This window comes from Canis lupus, chromosome 34, assembly GCF_011100685.1.
Source record: "Canis lupus familiaris isolate Mischka breed German Shepherd chromosome 34, alternate assembly UU_Cfam_GSD_1.0, whole genome shotgun sequence".
Taxonomy (NCBI): Eukaryota; Metazoa; Chordata; class Mammalia; order Carnivora; family Canidae; genus Canis; species Canis lupus.
In genome coordinates, this window is record NC_049255.1 from 26,371,139 (window position 1) to 26,392,782 (window position 21,644).

Below are 21,644 nucleotides of genomic sequence, written 5' to 3' on the forward strand. Positions count from 1 at the left end.
AGTAAGTATTAGAATCAACATCCATCCCCAGGTAGGTTCATTACCAAAGCCTCTTTGCTTCCCAAGAGCAGGTTACCTCTGAGTTCTTTTTTTTTTTTAATTTTTTTTTTAATTTATTTATGATAGTCACACACAGAGAGAGAGAGAGAGAGAGAGGCAGAGACACAGGCAGAGGGAGAAGCAGGCTCCATGCACCGGGAGCCCGACGTGGGATTCGATCCCGGGTCTCCAGGATCGCGCCCTGGGCCAAAGGCAGGCGCTAAACCGCTGCACCACCCAGGGATCCCTTACCTCTGAGTTCTGCTGAATTCCCATAAACACAGTTGCCTTTGAAAGACATTGGAGGGATCCCTGGGTGGCTCAGCGGTTTAGCGCCTGCCTTTGGCCCAGGGCATGGTCCTGGAGACCTGGGATCGAATCCCACGTCGGGCTCCCGGTGCATGGAGCCTGCTTCTCCCTCCTCCTGTGTCTCTGCCTCTCTCTCAATCTGTGTCTATCATAAATAAATAAATAAATAAATAAATAAATAAATAAATAAATAAATCTATCTTAAAAAAAAAAAAAAGAAAGACATTGAAAAGCCTAGCTTAGCATAGGTGATAGCATCAGACAGACTTGGCTTCTGATCCCAGTGAATTAGATTGGCAATAACCATCAAGGTCGTGTCTCTGACTTCTCCCAAGTCTACTTTCCAGCCAGTGGGAAGCGAAGAAAGAACAAAAGCACAGGCCCCTTCCTTTCATGAATGACTTCTGCTCCATGCCATTGGTCAGAACTTCGCCTTATAGCTAGATCCAAGGGAGACAGGGGAATGCAGACTTTATACTGGCAGCCATGTGCTCAACTATAGGGGATTTTTACTAAGAAAGAAAAGAAGGAAGAAAGAATGAATGTTAGGACAATGAGGAGTCTTCTCCTCCTGGAAATTCACCATTCTGCGATGTTAGACAAGTAATTTGTCTTCTCTGAGCCTCAGTTTTGTTCTTTGCAAAATGAGGATAAATAGAATCATGAGCGTAGTGTTGGGGTTTAACTGGTGCGTGTAAACTAACTAGTTCAATGCCTGGCATAAAGTGAGCACTCGATAAATCTTAACTACTGCTAATACTGAAGGATTGTATAATTGAAGCACTAGTTTGGAGCTATAATAAAGAGAACCGTATGATGACTAAAAAACTTGAATTAAGAGTGTCAGCATATGACAAGGATTATTTTGCTGGGTTTTGTAGCATTGCTGAGTTTTCTCCTATCTATGTTTCAAGTGATTCTGGGAACTAAATGGAATTTTAAAATTAGATAGTTTCAGATTCTCAGACAACTGAGGTTTAATTTCCCCTAGGGATGCCTGAGTGGCTCAGGGGTTGGGCCACTGCCATTGGCTCAGGTCGTGATCCCGGGATCCAGGATCGAGTGCCGCATTAGGCTCCTGCGAGGAGCCTGCTTCTCCCTCTGCCTATGTCTCTGCCTCTCTTTCTCTCTCTTTCTCTCTCTCTCATGAATAAATAAATAAACCTTTAAAAATAATAATAATAATTTCCCAGGTAGAAATGGTGACCACACTAGAGTTGTATGTGTGTTATCCTGCATTATCTAGATACAATATCTAGATAGTAGCCTAGAGCAATGACACTCAGCCTCAGTTTTACAAAACTCTAGATTATCTCCAGTTATTTGTAATGAATTCTTCAAAATGAACTTAGCTAAAATAAATTTTTATGCATGCAGTATGCACTGTGTTCTGACATTTTATACAACATTTATTGAGCTCTGACACCTACCAAGCACCTCGGTAGGTACTGGAGATACAGTGACAAGTGAAGGTAGACATGGGCCTTGCTTTCCTGGAGTGGACAGTCTCTAAGGGGAGATAGACTTTAATCACATAATCGCACAAGTCAATGTTAAAATTGCAACTCCGGTATTATGAATAGGAGGCACATGGTGCTCTGAAAATATACAATAGGGGGGAAAGGCTACAAAGGAAGATGGAGAAGGTTTTCCTGAGGAAAGTCATGCCCTTTTGCCATTTGAGGCATGAGGAGCATAGAGAACATGTTCTGACGCAATCTGGAATCAATCCAGATTTTGTGGGGTCTAAAGAGTATAAAATTTGGGAATCCCTCTTTCAGAAAAAGAATACAAACATATCTTACTTTGGGAATTTTACAAAAACACACTGACCATGCAAACATACTGAGGGCCCCATGTAAGTGAGCAGCTCTGAGGCTCAAGCTTCATCAATTATAGGTAGCCCTTTCAGGATAAGATAGACTAACTTGGTAGTGATTTTTGAATGAGCAAAGAAGGGAAATTTCCAGACCCTTCCGAGGGAGACAAGTACTCAGATTCCCTCTTAGAGCTAGGGACCAGTGAGAACTTTTAGAGCAGTCTCTCTAGTAACCTCAATTTTTAATTAAAAGGCTCAAAAGGGTTTGCTAGGTTACTCTAGGGCCTGGACTGTAACTTTCAGATTTTTCAAAAGCAGTATTCATGGGCAGGAGAGATCCCTCCATCCTTCATGTCCGTGATGTGCATCTCAAGGCAAAACCAAAGTAGGGTGACCAACCATCCTGACTGGCCTGAAACTCTCCCAGTTTTAGCACTAAAAGTGCCTTAGCCTGAGGAAACCCCTCAGGCAAAAGGGGACAGATGGTCACCCTCACCCAACAAAGGTCAGCCTGTGAATCCTTACCACTGGGATGCCTCTTCTGGTGAAAGTGGGTGTGACAAGCATTATTATTGCTCACTCACTTTCTGTTCCTATTTCCCAACCAGAAGGAGGTTTATACCTCTCTGCTCTTTTGAAGTTAGGTGATGTCATATGACTTAACTTTGTCCTATGAAACATGAGTGGAAAAAAATGCTTGTGACTTCAGGGTAGAAGCATTTAAGAACCAGTATGCGTATTTCTCCATATATTTTCCTCGTGCTATGACACTGGCAATGTCTTAGATGGTAGAGACTTTGTCAGCCTGAGTCCCTGAGTAAAGATGACATGGAGCAAAGCCCCCCACCAACCCTCAAAGTCATGTGGTGTGTGTAATCAGCTAGTGTTCTCTTAAGCCACTGCAATTTGGATGACTTTTGCTATTGTAGCATAAGCCAGTCCATCGTAACTGGTACAGAAAGTAAAACCAAGACCCTAGTTAGAGTTTACAGTAGTAGTATGGTTTTAATGATCTTATTGTGGAAAGTAATAATAAAACTGTTGTACATATCCTGGTATGGTACTGAAAAGAGAGAAAACCAGTGTCACTTTTCTAAACTGTCTGGCAGGAGAAAGGTCCTGGACTAACCCAAAGACCTAGTGACAAAAACCCTCTGGGTTTGGGATTTCTCTAACAGGTGTTGCTGTCTTGACCTCACAGGATTAGGCAGGTGCATGGTACCCAGCCCTTTCAGAGAAAATGAGGCTCTGCCACGAGTGTGCTATGCTACAGATTACAAAATTGAACATGCATTCTGATTGTAACAGAGTTAAATTAGATATTACATATATATATATATATATATATATATATATATAAGTTTATGGTGGTATAATTTACATACTGTAACAATTTTAAGTGTACAATTTCATGATTTGTAGTAAGCTTGCCAGGTTCTGCAACCATCACCTTGTCATTTCCACCACCCCAAAAAGATCCCTCTTGCCCAATCACAGTTAATACCCACTCCCTCCTCCGCCTCTAGGCAGCCACTAATCTACTTTCTATCTTTACAGGTTTGCCTTTCCTGGACATTTTACATAAATAGAATCATACATTATGTAGTCCTTTGTGTCTGGCTTCCTTCAGTTTACATCATGTTTTTAAGGGTCATTCACATTGTGGGATGTATTAATACACACACACACACACACATAGACACACACACATCAGGATCAGTATATATAATTTTACATAGACATATATTTTTTTGAAAAGACAGGGTATGGTGGAGAAACCATAGGCTTCAGAGACTATGAAATGTGTGCTGAATCCCAACCCCTGGAAGCTCTCAATCTGGCAGTTCAATTATTCCTCAAATCCTTAAAGGTGTAACAAAGTCTCTGTACCTGAACACAAGTATCCCTATCATTCCCTGACATCTTCTTTCTCAAGGTTTATATGGAAAGGTGAGTGTACCATCAGAAACAGTATCTCCCTGTGCAAAGATGTGGAGAAGGGGCAAAATCGCAGAAACTTCACAGTAGCCATTTCCTCCTCACCCTACACAATGTCTCCTCAGCCCTGTAGACAGAGCACCTGGCACGGTCCCTTCCTCAGGTCGGGACCATGCAGGTCGGGAGCCCTACAGTAAACTGCCCGGAGACAGGCTGCAGAAGGACAGGAAGGCAGGAGAAGAAAAGGGGCAGGATAACTCATATCCAACAAAGCAGCAGCAGACGATGTTGCAGATACAGCCCAAACAGCCTTAGAGGAAAAAAATCTGGGCATTGGAGTGTGTGCTTAAGCTACAGATACCAAAATACCCATACATAAAGCTTTTTATTTCCTCACTATAGATTTTATATATCCTGGCTGCTCCCACAGTGCATCAAATATTTACTCTGCTAAGAGATAACACAAATGTAATTAAGAAGACATGATACTGCAGAAAGCATTTACGCCCTGAGCTAAGGGAAACTGCCAGGGAGACACTTTTGAAATGCCCTATTCTGGTGGTGCCCAGCCCTGGCTGCACATCGTAGTCACGCAGGGAACTCTTAAAAACACATAATGCCCAGGCCACACCCCAACTGTGTTAGTTCCCTATGACTGACAAATTACCACAAGCATGATGTTTTACACAAGGGAAATTTATTCTCTCATGGTTCTGGAGGCTAGAAGTTTGAAATCAAGGTATCAGCATGGCTGCACTTCCTCTCAAGGCTCTGGAGAATTCTTCCTTGACTCTTCCAGCTTCTAGTGACTCAAGGTATGCTTTGGCTTGTGGCCGCATGGTTGCAATCTCCACTCCATCTTCGCAAGGCCTCCTCCTCTTCTCCTTGTGACTCTTCCCTGGTGTCCTAAGGGCACTTGTCAGTGGATTTAGGGTCAACTGAGATAATCCAGGATGATCTCATCTCAATATCCTGCACTTAATTACATCTGCAAAGACCCTTTTCCAAATGAGGTAGCATTCACGGGTTCTGGGAAGTAAACATACCTTTTTGGGAGCCACCATTCAACCCACAAAAAAACTGCTAGAGAGTGAATGTTTATATGTCCCCAAAATTCCTATGTTGAAGCCTCATCCCCAGTGTAATGCTATTTGGAAGTGGGGTCTTTGGGAGGTGATTAGGTCATGAGGGTAGAGCCCTCTTAAATGGGATTAGTGCCCTTAATGAAAGAGGTCCCAGAGAGCTACTACACCCTTTTTTACCATATGAGGACACAGCAAAAACACACCCATCTATAAATCAGGAAGCAGGCTCTTACCACACACTGAATCTGCTGATGACTCGATCTTGGATTTCCCAGCCTCCAGAATGATAAGAAATACATTTCTATTCTTTACAAGCCACTCAGTCTATGGCATTCTGTTTAGCAGCCTGAATAAACTAAGAAATCAACCCATTAAATCAGACTCTTTAGGATGGAACTGGACATTAGCATTTTTTAAAGTTCTCCAAGTAATTTCAACTTGCAGCCAAATTTAAGTATCACTGATCTGTTTGAACTATCACTTCCTGCCCAGAAGAGGCCCTGGAGTAGAAACAGAAGAGGCCCAGAGAGCCCAGACAATGTTCCTGTTCCTCAACACATACCTGAAGCTGAGCAAGATGGACTCCCCATCACAAAAAGAGGAGGAGAAGGGAATGTTCAGAAAGAGGGAATCCCTATGAAATAATCTAAGAAATGGCCAGTGGAATAGGAGAAGCTGCCAGCTTTTAAGGTTTAGAATCTGTTTGTAGGAGGGAGTTTTGCTAGAGGTTAAAGGCAAGACCGTGATGTCAGATAAGCCTGGTTTCAAATACTGGCTCTGTCATTCTTTTGCTGTGTGACCTTAGGCAAGCTACCTAACCTCTCTGCACTTTAGTTGTCTCATCTCTCATAACAGAAAGGAGACAGCAGCTACACTGCCATCAGTTACTGGAGGTAAAGGTTACCAATGGAATTTAGAAATGATAGACCAAATTCCCAAAGAGCTGGCTTCCCTGGGTACAAGGGGAAAAATCCAAAATGATGAGAAAGAAGCTTAATATACAATCCCCTGGCTATTTTTACCTGTAAGAACTAAAGTAAAAGTAAAGGGGGGTTGGGCAGCCCGGGTAGCTCAGCAGTTTAGTGCCACCTTCAGCCCAGGGCCTGATCCTGAAGACCCGGGATCAAGTCCCATGTCAGGCTCCCTGCATGGAGCCTGCTTCTCCCTCTGCCTTTGTCTCTGCTGTGCGCTCTCTCTCTCTCATTAATAATTAATTAATTAATTAATAAAAATAAAGGGGACCATTGTGGCTAATCCTGGTGCTGGGCCACACTTGAATTTGGCTGGCCAGAACTATGGTTGCTAGCCTCATGACCACTGCCAAAGGGACAAATTATGCTCAAACAACAGTAACACCTCTACAACCTCTAGACACCAAGAAAGCAGTCCAAATGGTGAAGGGAAGAGGGTGTTGAGGGTGTACAAAACCAACAAACTACTGAACCAGAGGATATGGTGTGAAGGAGCTGTCTCATTTTATAGATTGCTATCATCAGCTTCCTGGAGAATTTTTACTAAAATAGATGTGAGGGCAGCCCGGGTGGCTCAGTGGTTTAGCGCCTGCCTTCAGCCCAGGGCGTGATCCTGGAGACCCGGGATCGAGTCCCACATAGAGCTCCCTGCATGGAGCCTGCTTCTCCCTCTGCCTGTGTCTCTGCCTCTCTCTCTCTCTCTCTCTGTGTCACTCATGAATAAATAAATAAAATCTTTAAAAAATAATAAAATAAAATAAAATAGATGTGAGCGTGATTAACTGAGGAACAGTCTTCTTGATTTTGAATACAGCAGAGTGCAAGAGCATGTTTGGCTGATGCAAGACCCACAACTTATTATTGAACAATAAGACATGGTGGTACATGATCCAAACACAAAGCAGGTTGTTCCAGAAGGGATAACTAGCCTGGTAGACTGGATAAAAACCACTGTAAAGTTGGTTTACCCTGAGAAGGTAAATTGGTGGTTCTGATCCTTAAATGCTGCCCAGATGAGGCAGCTCATAGGCTGCATATGCAATCCATGCTGAATTGGCTTTATGATGATCAGGATGTTCATCCACTTGATATGTCCCTTACCCAGGTCAAAGCAAATACTATGATTAAGGGAGCCCACTTGCATAGATACTCCATATAAACATACTGTCGCAAAAGCAAGCAACAGTCCAAGAAACCATATCAGAGTTGTTTACTCAGCTTACCTGTATGTAGTCTAAGAAAATTAGGCCCATTCAGAAAAGAATGGGGGAAAGGGAAGATAGTCAAAGGATGAGTCCCAGCAAGGTAGAAGTCTTTAAATAATTATTAGGAAATGGAATTAATCAATATGGAGGACACTGATGAGGTTGAAACACAGATCTTAATGCTACACTATGGGAAATTGAGTGGCTCCTGCTGATGACCCAACATTGAAGGGCCCTAAACAAATCCACTCTATTTACACTGGTTTGGAGAAAATTTAAGACCTGGAAGGCCAAGATGGCAATAAATAACATGATATCCTATCACTGGTGGCAATGGTCAGGCAAATTAACCAGGGTGAAGATCGATAAAAGTACTGGGGTGTCTTAGCCTGATCCCTAGCTTCAGGGACCCAAGGCCATGTGCACACATGTGGCTAAAATGGCCAGGGGGTGAACAAAACTTTTCCTGGGACACTTTTTTTTTTTTTTTTTTTTTTTTTTTTTTTTTTTTTTTATCCTGGGACACTTTAATGTAGGATCCCACTGTGTAATTTCAAAACCTATTCGTGAGGTCCTAAAGGGGGCCACAGTTCGCTTGGGAGCATAGGCAGATGCAACAGTGATGGAATTAATGGAATTGGATAGAATTGGATGATAATTTGGACTGTTTGAACAGCTGTGTATCCTTTTCCAAGATGTACTATGGGGATGGATATTATGTCTGACTGAGGAACACTGCTTGTATCTTGTATTGTAGAACTGAAGGCATTTAAGTGTGACCTTTGGCTATTATTAGTTGGACAGGCTAAATGAGAACCTATAGATTTGCTGGTGCCCATACAGGTTGTTAATATGACACAGCTATTGGATGCCTAGTGGACAAAAGAGATTTCCGCTTTAATTAATGACTTCTCTGTAGGTTAGCCCTGTGCAGCCCATGAGAAAGAGAAATGGCTCATAGAGACTAACAGTAGATTATCAAGGCTTGAATAAAGTAGTATCACCTACAGCATTAGCCGTCCCCAGGGTGGTTTCAACAGTCCAAAAAACATAATCCAAAGATATTGGTACTTGGTTCTAGATCTTGCAAATGCTTTCTTCTTGATCACAATCTCAGAAAAGAGCCAACCACCGTTTGCCTTCATATGAGAAGGATGCCAGTTTACAATTACTGCATTGCCACTGGGTTATTTAAAGTCACCAGCTTACTGCCACAATTTGGTTTGATAATATACTGCATTGATGATATCATGATAGTATCAGAAACTGAGGAACAAGCCAAGACTACTTAAATGAAATGGTGATATACTTGATTAACAGGCTGGTTGACAAAACTAGCAAAGTTCCCAGCGCTTACCCAAACAGCAAAATTATTAGGAGTAACGTGGGCAAGAGCCACCTTTGACATTCTTCAGACAACTAAAAACCAACAGCTGTCATTGCCTACCCTGGAACCAAGTAAGGAGCACAGTGCCTATTGTGGTGCTTGGATTTGGAGGGCACAGATTCCACATCTGGGAGCATTACTCCTATTATAAAACTACCTGAAAGAAGGTCATGTTTGAATGGGAGACTTCAGAAGAGCAAAAAGTAATAGCCTGATCAATATTGGGCCCTCATGATTCACACTCAGATATGATCGTGGAAGTATCTGCAAACTCACACTTAATACATACTTTTGCTTACGGCAATAGCCTGTGAATACTGCCTGAGGGTGACTGCTGGGATTTGGAGCTAGAACATTTCCAGATGCAACAGTATGGTACATGTCATACAAGAGACAGTTATTGGCTTGTTATTATCGGGCATTAATTGAAACTGACTCTGTGACTGAAGGACATAAAATATTATTGAAACCTGAAATATGTGTAATATCTTGAATGATGTCATAGAAACATTCCAATAAGGAAATCAGTGCCATAGAAGGCTTCATAATAAAATGGAAATGATTTATTCAGGAACATGCTACTGGAGGAATGAAAGGAGTTTCTCTTTATTCAGGAGTGGGTAGTCTCATCTCTGCAAGGCCAACTTTGGAACCGTCTGAGGAGCCACCAGATACTATTGACACATTAGTGGTGTCATACAAATGGCTCTTGACTAACTAGCAAAAAGCTGTGGTTTATGGATGGCAGTTCTACAGCACAAGCATCCTATTTGTAAGGCCATGGACTGTGACCAGCTGGTGAAAAACTACAGTTGAAGAAGGTGAGAACCAATCAGCTCAGTGAGCTGGATTACATCTATTTTCCTTGCATTAATGGAGGAATCGAACAACAGTAAGAATCCAGAAATCAGAGTGTATCTGGCTCATCAGTAGTGGCCAACGATTTGGCCATACAGTCAGGCAGATGGACAATGAAATATTGGATTATTAAATGGATATCTATATGGGACACAGCCATATGGGAATATAAGGGGTTTGTTAAATAGGACATGTCAATGCCCATTAGAAGAATTTCTTTCTCAGATTGGAAGGTGATTGGTTATCTTGGTGCATTCACCTGAGTTGTTCAGCTGGGTCCGATGTAGCAATACAGAGATGGGCTGATCATCAACATATTCCTCTTGCACCCCCAGAGGCACAAAATGCCAACCAGAACTGTCCCGTCTGCCAGCTGGGAAGACAGAAACTACAAGAGGCTGTGGGGCAGGTTCCCAGGGAGAAGACTTCTGTGCGCAACTGGCAAGCAGATATATTGGGTCATTGCCAGTAGTGCTGGGAGGCTATAAATTGGTCCTGATGGAATAGACACTTAATTTGGACCAGGCTTTGCATACCCAGTGTTAATGCAAGTGCTCAAAACACTATAAAAGGACAAGAGCAGAAGATACTGTACAATTTGGACTGCTAAGCTGCGTTTCTTCAGACCAAGGAATGCACTTTACAGCCCAGTGTCCAAGGGTGGGCAAAGAGATCTCACAGAAATGGACATATTGTGTTGCTTATCATTCTCAGGGTAGTGGTTTGATAGAGTTGGCAGGGATAATTGAACATTCACTGCCTAAAATTGGAGAGATAAAGACATGAAAGGCTGATTCACACAACCTTCATGAGTGTGTGCTCACACTCAACATGTGGAGAGCCAAGGAGGGTTCCCTGTTCATTAGATTCCTCTGCTCCTTTGGAGGATTTGGGGGATAAGAGATGGGGAGGATGCTAGTATGTCTATATAATTATTCCTACATCCCCTCAACTTTCTTTTTTCCTAACTGATGGTGATCATTCTGGGTTAAGAACTACAATTGTGGGTACAAAAGCAGGAGGAAGGAGAGATGATCCCTATCAAGAAACTCTATACTCCTTAATCTGTATGCCAGAATGCCTAAGGGCCTATGGGCTGCATTGTGTCTCATTCCATCAGGCAGAATTCAAGTTGACTATGAATGCAGTTGTGTTGCTCAATGCTCTACAAAGTCTACTAGTTACCTATTAACCCTACTGTGTGTGAAGAGGAGTGGATCAAGGAGGAAGCACTCCTTTAGCACCAGCACATGGACTAAACCCTGCATCCCTTCAAATGGTGGGAAAGTTTGGGTAAAAATAAATGACAGATGCAAAGAAGAGGAAATAGTAGCTGGGGGTAAAGGAATGAATAAATGGGTTTGTGCAACAGGAGAAATCCAATATTACACTGATGCCTTTAGTGTGGCTCAGAGCAACAGAAGGATATTGTCTCCTAGCACAGTTATATTGGGTGCCTCAAAAGGTAAAGCCATATGTTTGCCAAGATCATCTCTGCTTTTAGAGTCTGACAAGGACAAGTGGAAATCTGCAGATCTGAGTGGCATTGCTATGGGTGACATTTTAGTACCTGACATAATGAACTGAACCAATTATTAGGAACCAAATAGAACCCTAGTCATGTTCCTACATCTTTTGGCTCTTATTTTCCAGGTTACATCTACTACCAAAGATATTAAGTTAGGAACTTCCAGGAAATACTTTCTAGTGGGCCATCAAATTGTGTAGTGTACAGCTTTTAGCTAACTGATTACTATAAACCTTGATGATCAAATGCCTACAAAGGTCCCCAGTTATCAGGGCCAAAGTATAGCAGCAGTATGCCCAATATGCCACAGCGTACTGTCCACAAATACATACTATCCCTGTTTTGGTGGCTAACTAGGTATTAAACAGAATAGGAAAAGACAATGACTTTCTAGGGAATAAAGGAGTGCACATCATGTGGTAGAGCGGAGTTCCCCTGGGAATGGCCTTACCCCGAGATGAAGAAGGCTATGGTAGGCCTGAGAGCATACTCAGACAATACTACATCTAGGTGTGTAGTATTGTCTATACCACTCCTCTCACCCAAGTATGGGAGCATTCCTGAGTACCAAACATATATGCTAACTGCACCCAGGCCATTAGTACACAAAGACAACAACATGCACGGTGGATTCAAGCACACAGATCCCCAAGACAGAAAAGGGCCCTGGGGGCAATAGGTATCATTTTAGGCATCAAAGGCCAAGCTGTATTTGCTCTTAATGAGGAGCCCTCTTCAGAGAATGACAATGGAGTTTTCTTATTACTGGCATGAAAGGTAGCCTAAAAGGCCTATTGTGTAGCACATAGGGACAAAAGCCATCCAAGTCAGTGATAATTAAGACATTTTTATTGGATGCCCAAGGCAACTTCAGAATAAAAATCCCACTTTGTATTGTCTGACTTTGTGTTGGGCAAGTAGTCAAAGAAATGTACCCTGTAAATTTATAAAACCAGTTTCTAATTAAACTCACTTATTGTTTTTAGAGTCTGTATCAAGAACATTCTTATAAATCCTTAAACATATTTTCATGCAGTTTGATCTTCTAAAGGTCACAGTTTTATGTCAGAAACACTGAAGTTCCAAGTAAATCAGAGAGGATTCTTTGTATAAAATGCATGGTGTCCCATATTTCAACTCCAACTTCCAAAACACTCTTTCATGGGCCACAGAATCCAAAGGACTCACTTTAAACTAAAGTTGAGGTGCCTATTCCTGTGGCTGTGTTTCAGAAGGCCCCAACCAGCCTCACGGGCCTCATTCCCCGAAGCTGCTGCTGGAACTACAGTTTTGCTGGGCTGGGAGGAGGATAGGAAGAGCGCCAAACCATGAAGCAAACGGTAAACAATGAAATATTGATGGCGTCAAACAGAACCTGAGGGAATCACAGAGGCTCACATTACTCAAAAGCCTTGTGGGTTTGATAAAGTTGCTTAGCCATATGTCTAAGGATAAGAAAACACAAATATATGATACAAACTCCAATCGTGAGGGTCATCAAGTCTTCACACGATAAAGAAAAAATTCTGGGTTTTAAGATATTTATTGTCACTTATGTCTTTTAGGACCCATAGGCAGATCAACTGAGGAAATATTTAGATTTGAAATAAATGCCTGCAAAATCCAAACTCAGAGCTGTATACTGTAAGACAAAGGCTCCAATATGCCATCAGTTTTTGGATGCTCATCAGCTTCTAATAAAAGAAAGAAAAAAGATAGATTTGAAACTTTAGGAAAACATACTTTGAAAGAACTGTAAAATACATTCTTGGGGGATGTTAAGTAGCTGGGTTGAGAATAAAACACCATCCCATTTAGCTTCTGGTAGAGAATGTGAAAAGCATTTTTGTCTTTTTAGAAAGTTCAAAGCCAAATAATTTGGGATAATTGCTTGAGCATCTGGAAATACCAACTCTTTCATTACTTTGGTCTGACCTCAGAGAGATGCAAACATACATGGGAGAGCCCATCAACTTTTTCATTGTTTATGTGTCCATGCTTACACAGATAGAAAAGTCATGAGCAAAAACGAAAGTCGTTTGATTTATTGCAGTGGCTTATGGAGGGTTTATGGGTAGTTTTTTCTTTTCTTCTGATTTATGTTACCACTCTTCCCATGATTTCACAATCACATTTTCTCAAATGTTTCCTGCATGATGCTTCTTCTACAGCCAAAAAGATCCACTGTTACATAAAAACAGTTGTGGGGCAAGTAGGTTCTTGACCAGATTTGTGTGAATTCTCCCTAGAGCCCAAGATGAGGATCTTAGGATAGAAATAAAGACTCCCAGCAAAACCAAATGCCTGATGACCTTATAAATAAGTGATAAAGGAGCAGATGAACCACTGGATTTCAAATCTAGCTGCGCATCAGAATCAGCTGTAGAGTTTTAAAATTACAAATTTAAAACTACAGCTGCTCAGATTCTTAGGCATTGTGATTCAGTAGCTCTGGGGGAGGGGTCAGACATCTGTATTTTTTCAGATCTCCATAGACCACAGTCAGGAATGAGAATAGAAAAGTTCTTAGGCAGAATAGACAAGTTCTGGAAGGCATCATGGGAAAGTTACTTTTCATCTTATATCCAAATACATGTTTTGACCTTTTTTATTTTTAGCATGGAGATGTATTTATAATAATAAACAGTATAAAAACAGTTTAATTTGCAATACATATGATTCACAATCACATATACATCAAAATTTGTTCTTACTATGGGTCCCACAATTATCTCTGTTCACTGCTCCTCCCAGAACAGCTGGTAGATGCCTTCTAGTTCTATCCCTTTGACATGCAAATGAAAAATACCCCTTGAGAATTGGTCCTGAAACAAGGCTGTATGTCAGCATCACCTGAGAAGCTTTTTTAACTATAGATTTCCAGGCCCCATCCCAGGGGGATCTAATTCACAATATACAAGGTGGATCAAAAATCTGCATTTTTAAAAGGCTCTCCAGGGCAATGCAATAGGTTCAGTTCTATTATATTCAGTTCTATTGTGTTTAGACAATGCCACCTTGGGGGAGGAGCAAATTCAGCAGTTCCATATCAATCACTGATATCTTAAGAGTAGGAGGATACAGGACAGATTTGGCCATAGTCAGAGGAAGGAGAGGGTGTATAGGAGGGCGTTACATTTAGGAGGTGTAGGGAAAAAAGAACATCCACAGACCGATTCGCTCACCCCACAGTCTTGCTAGGTTCTAGCCAAAACCTTTCACTGAACAGATTTTGACTGCATCTTTTACCTTTTCAGACCTCCAAGTTATAAAATACAGTGAACTCAGTTGCCTTTCAATTGTTTTGGTCTTTGGGACTATTTTCAAGTAAATAATATATGCAGGTCATGACATTAAAATGAGAAGCAGAACACACTAAACCGTAAGTTCCCAAGGGCAAGGGCAAGGCTTGAAATCTCTTGCAGTTCCAGCCATGCCTACAGAGAGCTTGGTAGATGCCCAGTGAAGGTTAATTGCTCACAAAAATCCAACAAACCTCCTGGTTTTTACTTCAGCTCCTCCTTTTGAGTGCATTGGGACGAATCATTCAATCAGGACCTCAGGCTTTTTCTGGCACATCAACAAGAATGTTTCTTGAAAAACTTTGAGGACAGATCCCTGCCCCCATGAAAGTTGCTACAAAGTGGAAAATTTGTTAAATGTAATAGAATCTGTTCTAGACATGATTACAGTAGAATAAGATATGGGGAGTCTAAAATAAAAATAAATATAGAAAAAGTCCAGGATATTTTTTGCAAAATCCTGGAGAACTTGTACAAGTTGGACATGAAAGGTATTTAGTGATTTAAAAAGCTAGTGAAACTATTCACAACAGTAATATGATATAAACATGTCACAAGACAGTAGCAAAGCTTAGAAGAATTTCTTTAAGCCAACATTTTAAAGACATATTTACTTATTCAGACATATTTACATCTGTATCGATCCATTCAAACAAGAGTCATGAAAAAATATGTATGAAGGTAAGACTTAAATGACATTTACTTTTGCTTTTGAAATGGAGATCCCTCCCTGGCCTTTAAGCTATTTGGTTCCCAGTAACATCTTTTCTTTCAAATTCACTCACTTGGTTTAATTTTTCTAAGTGCCTTTCTCCACTAGCTTTCAAATAAATTATTTACCCCTCTGAAATGTTTTAAACATCACCCCAGCCAAAGCTGATGTAAGTGAACCCGGAGGAATTGACAACACACAAAATGAAAGTTTTTTTTTCCTTAAATGGGGCTACAGAAAAACAAGGAAAAATTGATAGAAGAATAACCTTAATTCTCCATTTCCAAAGAGGGGAAATGAGTGCAAGGCAAACTGGAGCATGATGACATTTTCCTAGATTTTTCCTTTTCTACCAGGAGTCAAAATGTAGCATGCTCGGTGCCCGTTAAAATGGATAAGTTGCTAACTTACAAAAGTTAATTGTTCTATAGAAAAGGGTTAGGGTATTTTGTAGAAGGAAATATTGCAACAGTATACAGTATTTAGTGTGATTGAATTAGCATATAGGATTTAATTTTTTAAACTTAAAAAAAAACAAAAGGCATAAATTCCACAAGGTTTCATTTTGTGGCAAAGGACCAAAGACACAAAAGAATGAACTGTGATTTTTCTCAGGTCCATAAAGCAAGAATGAAAAATTTTGGACTTTGACTTTTACCTTAAAATAAATGCAGAAATGAGGACAGCTCTGGCCAGAAAGGGGATTATGTACTGAGTGTGTTCCACCTCGATTTAGAAAAATGCTCCTAGAGGATGAACAATAAACCTTTTAAGTCTCTCTCACCGCAGCTGTACGCAAAGGAGCAAGAAAGATGTAGAAAACACAGCAGAGGCTGAGAATGAACGGAGTAGTTTCTTTGCGGAAGCAAGTGTGGGCGAAGCAACGAGCTGGGATCTGTTCCCACAAGAATGTTTATATCTTCATTAAACCAGAGACTCCAGCCAAAGAAATACCTCCAGAGACTAGGAATCAGGCTTCTTTTTAATGCTTTAGCTTTTAATGAACTAAAGAAATAAAGTTGTTACAGGAAGAGAGAACCCACCTTATTTTCCTGCCCTCAGACAACAGATCCCTGGTTTCAGAGTGAGAAGTGATCTTGGAATTCACAGAATCCATCTTTTCAAACTTATTTCATCACTGAGAAAACTGAGGCCCACAGGAAGTTTTTCTAATCATCTCATCTCCCCTCAACGCCCCAGCATGGTCACTTACTAAGACCCTTCTGCTTGTTACTTGCTCAAACACTGGTCTGGAGCCCTCTTAGAATTCTTAGATTCTGGTCAGCAGAGTCTTTAGATGAATTAACAAACCACCAATAAGCCATTTACTCCCTTTTACATGCACACGTATGCACACGCATGCACACGCAAGGACAAAAACTCACTCACAAAGGACAAAAGCAAGAACGGGATCCCTCACCTGAATAGCAGAATGACAAGTAATCACTACAGGGTACGTCAACACAATGGAGTTACTATAAAAGCACAGGATTCGAGACTCCTGCTGTACAGAAATGTGAGAATGAAGTAATACCAGGAGGAAAAGGCAGTTTAAAAATTCTCTTTATTTGCAGTAGAGAAACCTGACATCCATCAACGGTGATAAGTCGTGTCGATAGGGCGACTGTTGGTCTGATGTGATGAAAATGGCACTCTTCCTCCATGGCCTTTCCCCAAAACGTTTAACCCCAGTCTAATCACAGAGAAAAGATCAGATGGATCCCAACTCAGAGGCATTCTTCAAAATACTCGACTGGTACTCCTCCAAACTGTCAAGGCCATCAAAAACAAGGAAAGTCGGAGACACTGATACAGCCAAGAGGAGTCTAAGATAGACACGACCAGCTGCAATGTGGCATCCTGGATGAGATCGTGGAACAGGAAAAAGACATTAGATAAAAAAACTAAGGAAATCTAAATGAAGGATGGACTGTAGTTAATAATAACATATCAATATTGATTTGTTATTTATAACAAATGTACCACACTAATGTAAGATGTTTATAATAGGGGAACCTGGGTGCAGAGTATATGAAAACTCTACACTATCTTTGTGATTTTTTTTTCGGTAAATCTAAAATCATTCTGAAACAAAATGTTTACTTAAAACATTTTATTTATATAGTACATATACTGGTGCTTCTGGAGTCAGATCCATTTATAAGTCTAGTTTCTGCTTATTAATCATATAGCCCTGGACAACTGCTGCCTTCATTTTTCCTTCTTTCTCTCTAAGGGTCGTAGAAACTGAAGGGGATCCAGATATTTCATCTCAAAATGTGTCACTTTGGCATAAGACTTATTTTTATTATTTTAAGCTAAAGGCAATTGAAGAACAGCAGACATAAGAAGAGCTCTCTGCCCTCTCCCTCTCTGCCTAAAAGTAGGGCATAAATTCCCCTTCACAGAAGTGACATAAATTTCCATTTGTAAAGGTGCTCCTCCCTTCCATCCCAGGAAGAGAACCAGCATAATCATCGGAGAGGGCACCTGGAGTTGGAGCCAGCATAGCAAATCTTTTTTTTTTTTTTTAAGATTTTATTTCTTTATTCATAGAGATGCAGAGAGAGAGAGAGAGAGAGAGAGGCAGAGACACAGGCAGAGGGAGAAGCAGGCTCCATGCAGAGAGCCTGACGTGGGACTCGATCCAGGGTCTCCAGGATCACGCCCTGGGCTGCAGGCGGCACCAAACCGCTGTGCCACCGGGGCTGCCCAGCATAGCAAATCTTACTCAACCACCCTTGTCTTCCGCACAGTCCTCAGTCAACTTACACTTTACTGTCCTCCAGAGCCCCAAACACCACTTTCCTTTATCTAATCACTTCTCTGCGAGTTATGATTCTCTGTTAAAATAATAGATAAGCCCCCAAATCTAACCACTTCTTTGGGTTTTCACATCTTTCCTGTGAAGTCCCCATGCATATAGACATATTAATAAAATCTGTCTGCCTTTTCTCTTGTTAATCTCTTTCATCAGTTTAAATCAGAACTTGTCCTCGTTTCAGAACATAAGAGGATAGAGGAACAGTTTTTGCTTTCCCCAAATCAAGTGAGATCAATAAGCTATATGCATGATTGTAGCTAATAATTTGGAAGCTTCAAATTTTATCCTAGCTATATAACTGATAAGTACCTTTAGAAATCAATTTCTTCATCTTTTAAAAAAGTTTATTTGAATTTAATTTAATTAGCATATACTATATCAGTAGTTTCAGAAGTAGAATTCAATTTCCTCATCTTTAATCCAGAGGTGATTGATCATAGTACCTTTATCGCAAAGAGATGTTGTAAGCAATAGCTGAGATGATGCTGGTGGAAAATGTTCAACACAGTTCAGGACACGTGGGCTGTTATTATACACAGCCCCTGCTACATAGTTGACCCTCAGTCAAAGATCAATCCTTTTTCTTGGCTCTCCTGGTAGAGACACAGCAGGGACAACATCTAGCTCCTAGCTTAGCTAGTTTAAAAACCATATTTTATCTATCCAGTTAGGTGTGATCAGGCCCAGGGAAACTGAGTCATCTTAACCAAACTTTCAAGAGATGAGCTCACAAAGCAGCAGGCTAATGTATTAGGTTTCTTGGGAAATAGAGTGGTCAAACAGACTGTGTCTGGCTGTGAAGCTGGTTCCTCCCAGTTGGAAGATCCTCTGAGGCTCACCTCAGGTTCAAAAGCCTGCTCCAGAAGGACTGGGGTGGGATGCAAAGAATGTTATCATCTCAAGGGAGTATGTAGCCAGTTTGTGGTAATTTATGTTCCTAGTCCACTGTTAGAAGATGAATCGTGTCCCCTCAAAATTCATTTGTTGAAGTCCTAACCCTTAGTACCTCCGAGTGTAACTATTTTTGGAGGTGAGGCCTTAAAGAGGTAACTGAGGTAAAAGAAAGTCTTTAGGGTAGGCAGCATTCCAATATGACTGTTGTCCTTATAAAAGGAGGGCATTTGTATACAAACAAGCACAAAAGGAAGATCACAGAGGGACACAGGGAGGAGGAGGCCATCTGCAAGCCAAGGAGGAAGAAACCAACCCTACTGATTTTGATCTTGGGCTTGTAGCTTCCAGAACCAGGAAAAAATTAATTTCTGTTGTTTAAGACACCCAGTCTGTGGTACTTTGTTACGGCAGCCTTCACAAACTAGTACCTACCCATTAGAGAGAAACACCTAGTCTAATTCTCTTTTCAGCTCTCCTTCTCAAACTGTAAGTATTGAGACATGTTACAATTTATTTGTATAAATAACCGTGTGTATAGACATACTTGTATAAATATTTATTTGTATAAATAAACTTATTTATATGAATACGTACAAGCAGAAAATCAGAATCCCTTGTTGAAATTAAGAAAATACTCCAGTATAGAGCTTGCCAAAGTTGATTAGTGTACAAAAAATGATTCCATAGTAAAATACATTTGGAAAATACTACATACTATAGCTTCTCTTCGAAATTCACCATCTACATCAATATATCAAAGTTTCTGAGAAACCCTATGAGAGTGAATGTGTTTCAATATTATTTAATCCAGAAATTGTTTCTAATAGGTTTCTATTTACAATTCACTTTGAGAAACATAGCTCTAGGGGAATGCTTCCCACTTACCCATCATCACTTAAATGTGTTATTTCCACAGGGTCAGTTAATGCCATTCTTCTTATTCTCACAGCCTTTGTTTTTTCAGAGGGCGATGTTTCTTGGCTATCTTCCCAGATTCTCAAACTTTGCTCACGCAGTACGGAAAAATAAAATTCTCCTTGCGAAGCACGGTAAAGAGGAAACAGAAACCATTTGAGCTAATGTCATTATCTTGTTACATCAGTTAATTCTGAAAGTTTTCACAGGAACCTAGAGAATATAACAAGACAAGAGAAGACACGAAGCTCTCAATGGCAGCACCCGGCTGGCTTGGATGGTGGAGTGTATGATTCTTGCTCTCAGGGTGGTAAGCTTGAGTCCCATGTTGAGTGTAGAGATAACTTAAAAATAAAATCTTAAAAAAGAAAAGAAGGAAAGAAGAAAAGAAAGAAAGAAAGAAAGAAAGAAAGAAAGAAAGAAAGAAAGAAAGAAAGAAGGAAGGAAGGAAGGAAGGAAGGAAGGAAGGAAGGAAGGAAGAAAGAAGAAAAGAAAGAAAGAAAGAAAGAAAGAAAGAAAGAAAGAAAGAAAGAAAGAAAGAAAGAAAGAAAGAAAGAAAGAAAAGAAAGGAAGGAAGGAAGGAAGAAAAGCTCCCATTTGATGAAATGTACTTTTTGAAGAGCCATCTTTTCTGAGGCTTTCTGAGGCTAGTTGCGGCGGATATTTTTAAGAGCCAGATAAATAGAATAACCAGCTGGGAAATTGTTACCCATGTGATACTGAAAGGAAATGAAACCTTATCCTATCTCTGGACATGGTCAACCTGAGTTTTATCTTGATGATAAGAGAAAAGTTAACTCAAAACCATTGTTATTTATAACTGATTTTTGTCTTGCTTCTTAGCCAGCTGGCCAATAAAATAATTATTCCTTTTTTGGCCTATTCTTCACCTTCATCTCTCTTAAGATCCTGATTGTCATTTCAGATTCTACACATGGAGAGACAGCAGCTTCTGAAAAAAACAGATGACCAGCTTGAGAATGAATAATGAAAAATTTATTTTCTAAAAGGAGTGAGCCAGGATATAACTTACAAACCTGCTGAATTCCTCAGTGGAATTAGAAGTAGAATTAAAGAAGGTGCCAGAACATTAGAATTGAAAGAAAAGGGCAGTCCGGGTTGCTCAGCCTCTCTCTCTCTCTCTCTCTCTTTCTCTCTCTCTCATGAATAAATAAATAAAATCTAGAAAGAAAGAAAGAAAGAAAGAAAGAAAGAAAGAAAGAAAGAAAGAAAGAAAGAAAGAAAGAAAGAAAGATGATGACTATCCCATACAACATCTACCCCCTCCCATTTTTCTATTAATAGAAATGGAGACTTGGGACAGAACTATAAGGGAGGGTGTGTGGTACCCAGCATTTTCAGGCACAGTCATGGAGAGCTGGCTTCCACTCAAGCGAGGCTATTTACCAGCTGGGGAACCCTAAGCCATCAGTCAACCCCTCTGTGGAACCTGCAATCATTGGGGCACCTGGATGGCTCAATTGGTTAAACATCTGCCTTCAGTTTAGGCCATAATCTCAGGGTCCTGGGATTGAGCCCTGGGTGGAGCTCCCTCACTCAGTGAGGAGTCTGCTTCTCCCTCTCCTTCTGTGTGTGCATGCTCTCTCTCAAACAAATGAATAAAATCTTAAAAAAAAAAAAAAGAAAAGAAAAAGAAACCTGCAGTCTTTGCTGCTGTGCCCTCCTTTATGGGTGCTTTCTTTCTTTCTTTCTTTTTAATTTTATTTATTCATGAAAGACAGGGAGAGAGAGAGAGAGGCAGAGACACGGGCAGAGCGAGAAGCAGGCTCTATGCAGAGAGCCCAACGTGGTACTCGATCCGGGATCTCCAGGATCACACCCCAGGTTGAAGGCAGGT

The 21,644-nt window shown here is 40.7% G+C and overlaps 2 long non-coding RNA genes across 2 annotated transcripts in view; one reads left to right on the top strand and one right to left on the bottom strand.

Moving 5' to 3' along the window:
- LOC102153750 overlaps window positions 1–20,156 on the top strand; it is a 33,687-nt gene extending 13,531 nt beyond the window's left edge. Inside the window, exon 4 of the long non-coding RNA XR_005383925.1 lies at window positions 19,821–20,156. This is a non-coding gene — a long non-coding RNA (uncharacterized LOC102153750). The remainder of the gene's footprint in view (window positions 1–19,820) is intronic.
- On the bottom strand, window positions 16,700–20,135 carry LOC119867512. The gene is made up of 2 exons (XR_005383926.1): window positions 19,757–20,135; window positions 16,700–17,013 (listed from the first exon to the last, which is right to left on the bottom strand). It is a non-coding gene; the product is annotated as an uncharacterized LOC119867512 (long non-coding RNA).
- Window positions 20,157–21,644: the final 1,488 nt, after the last annotated feature.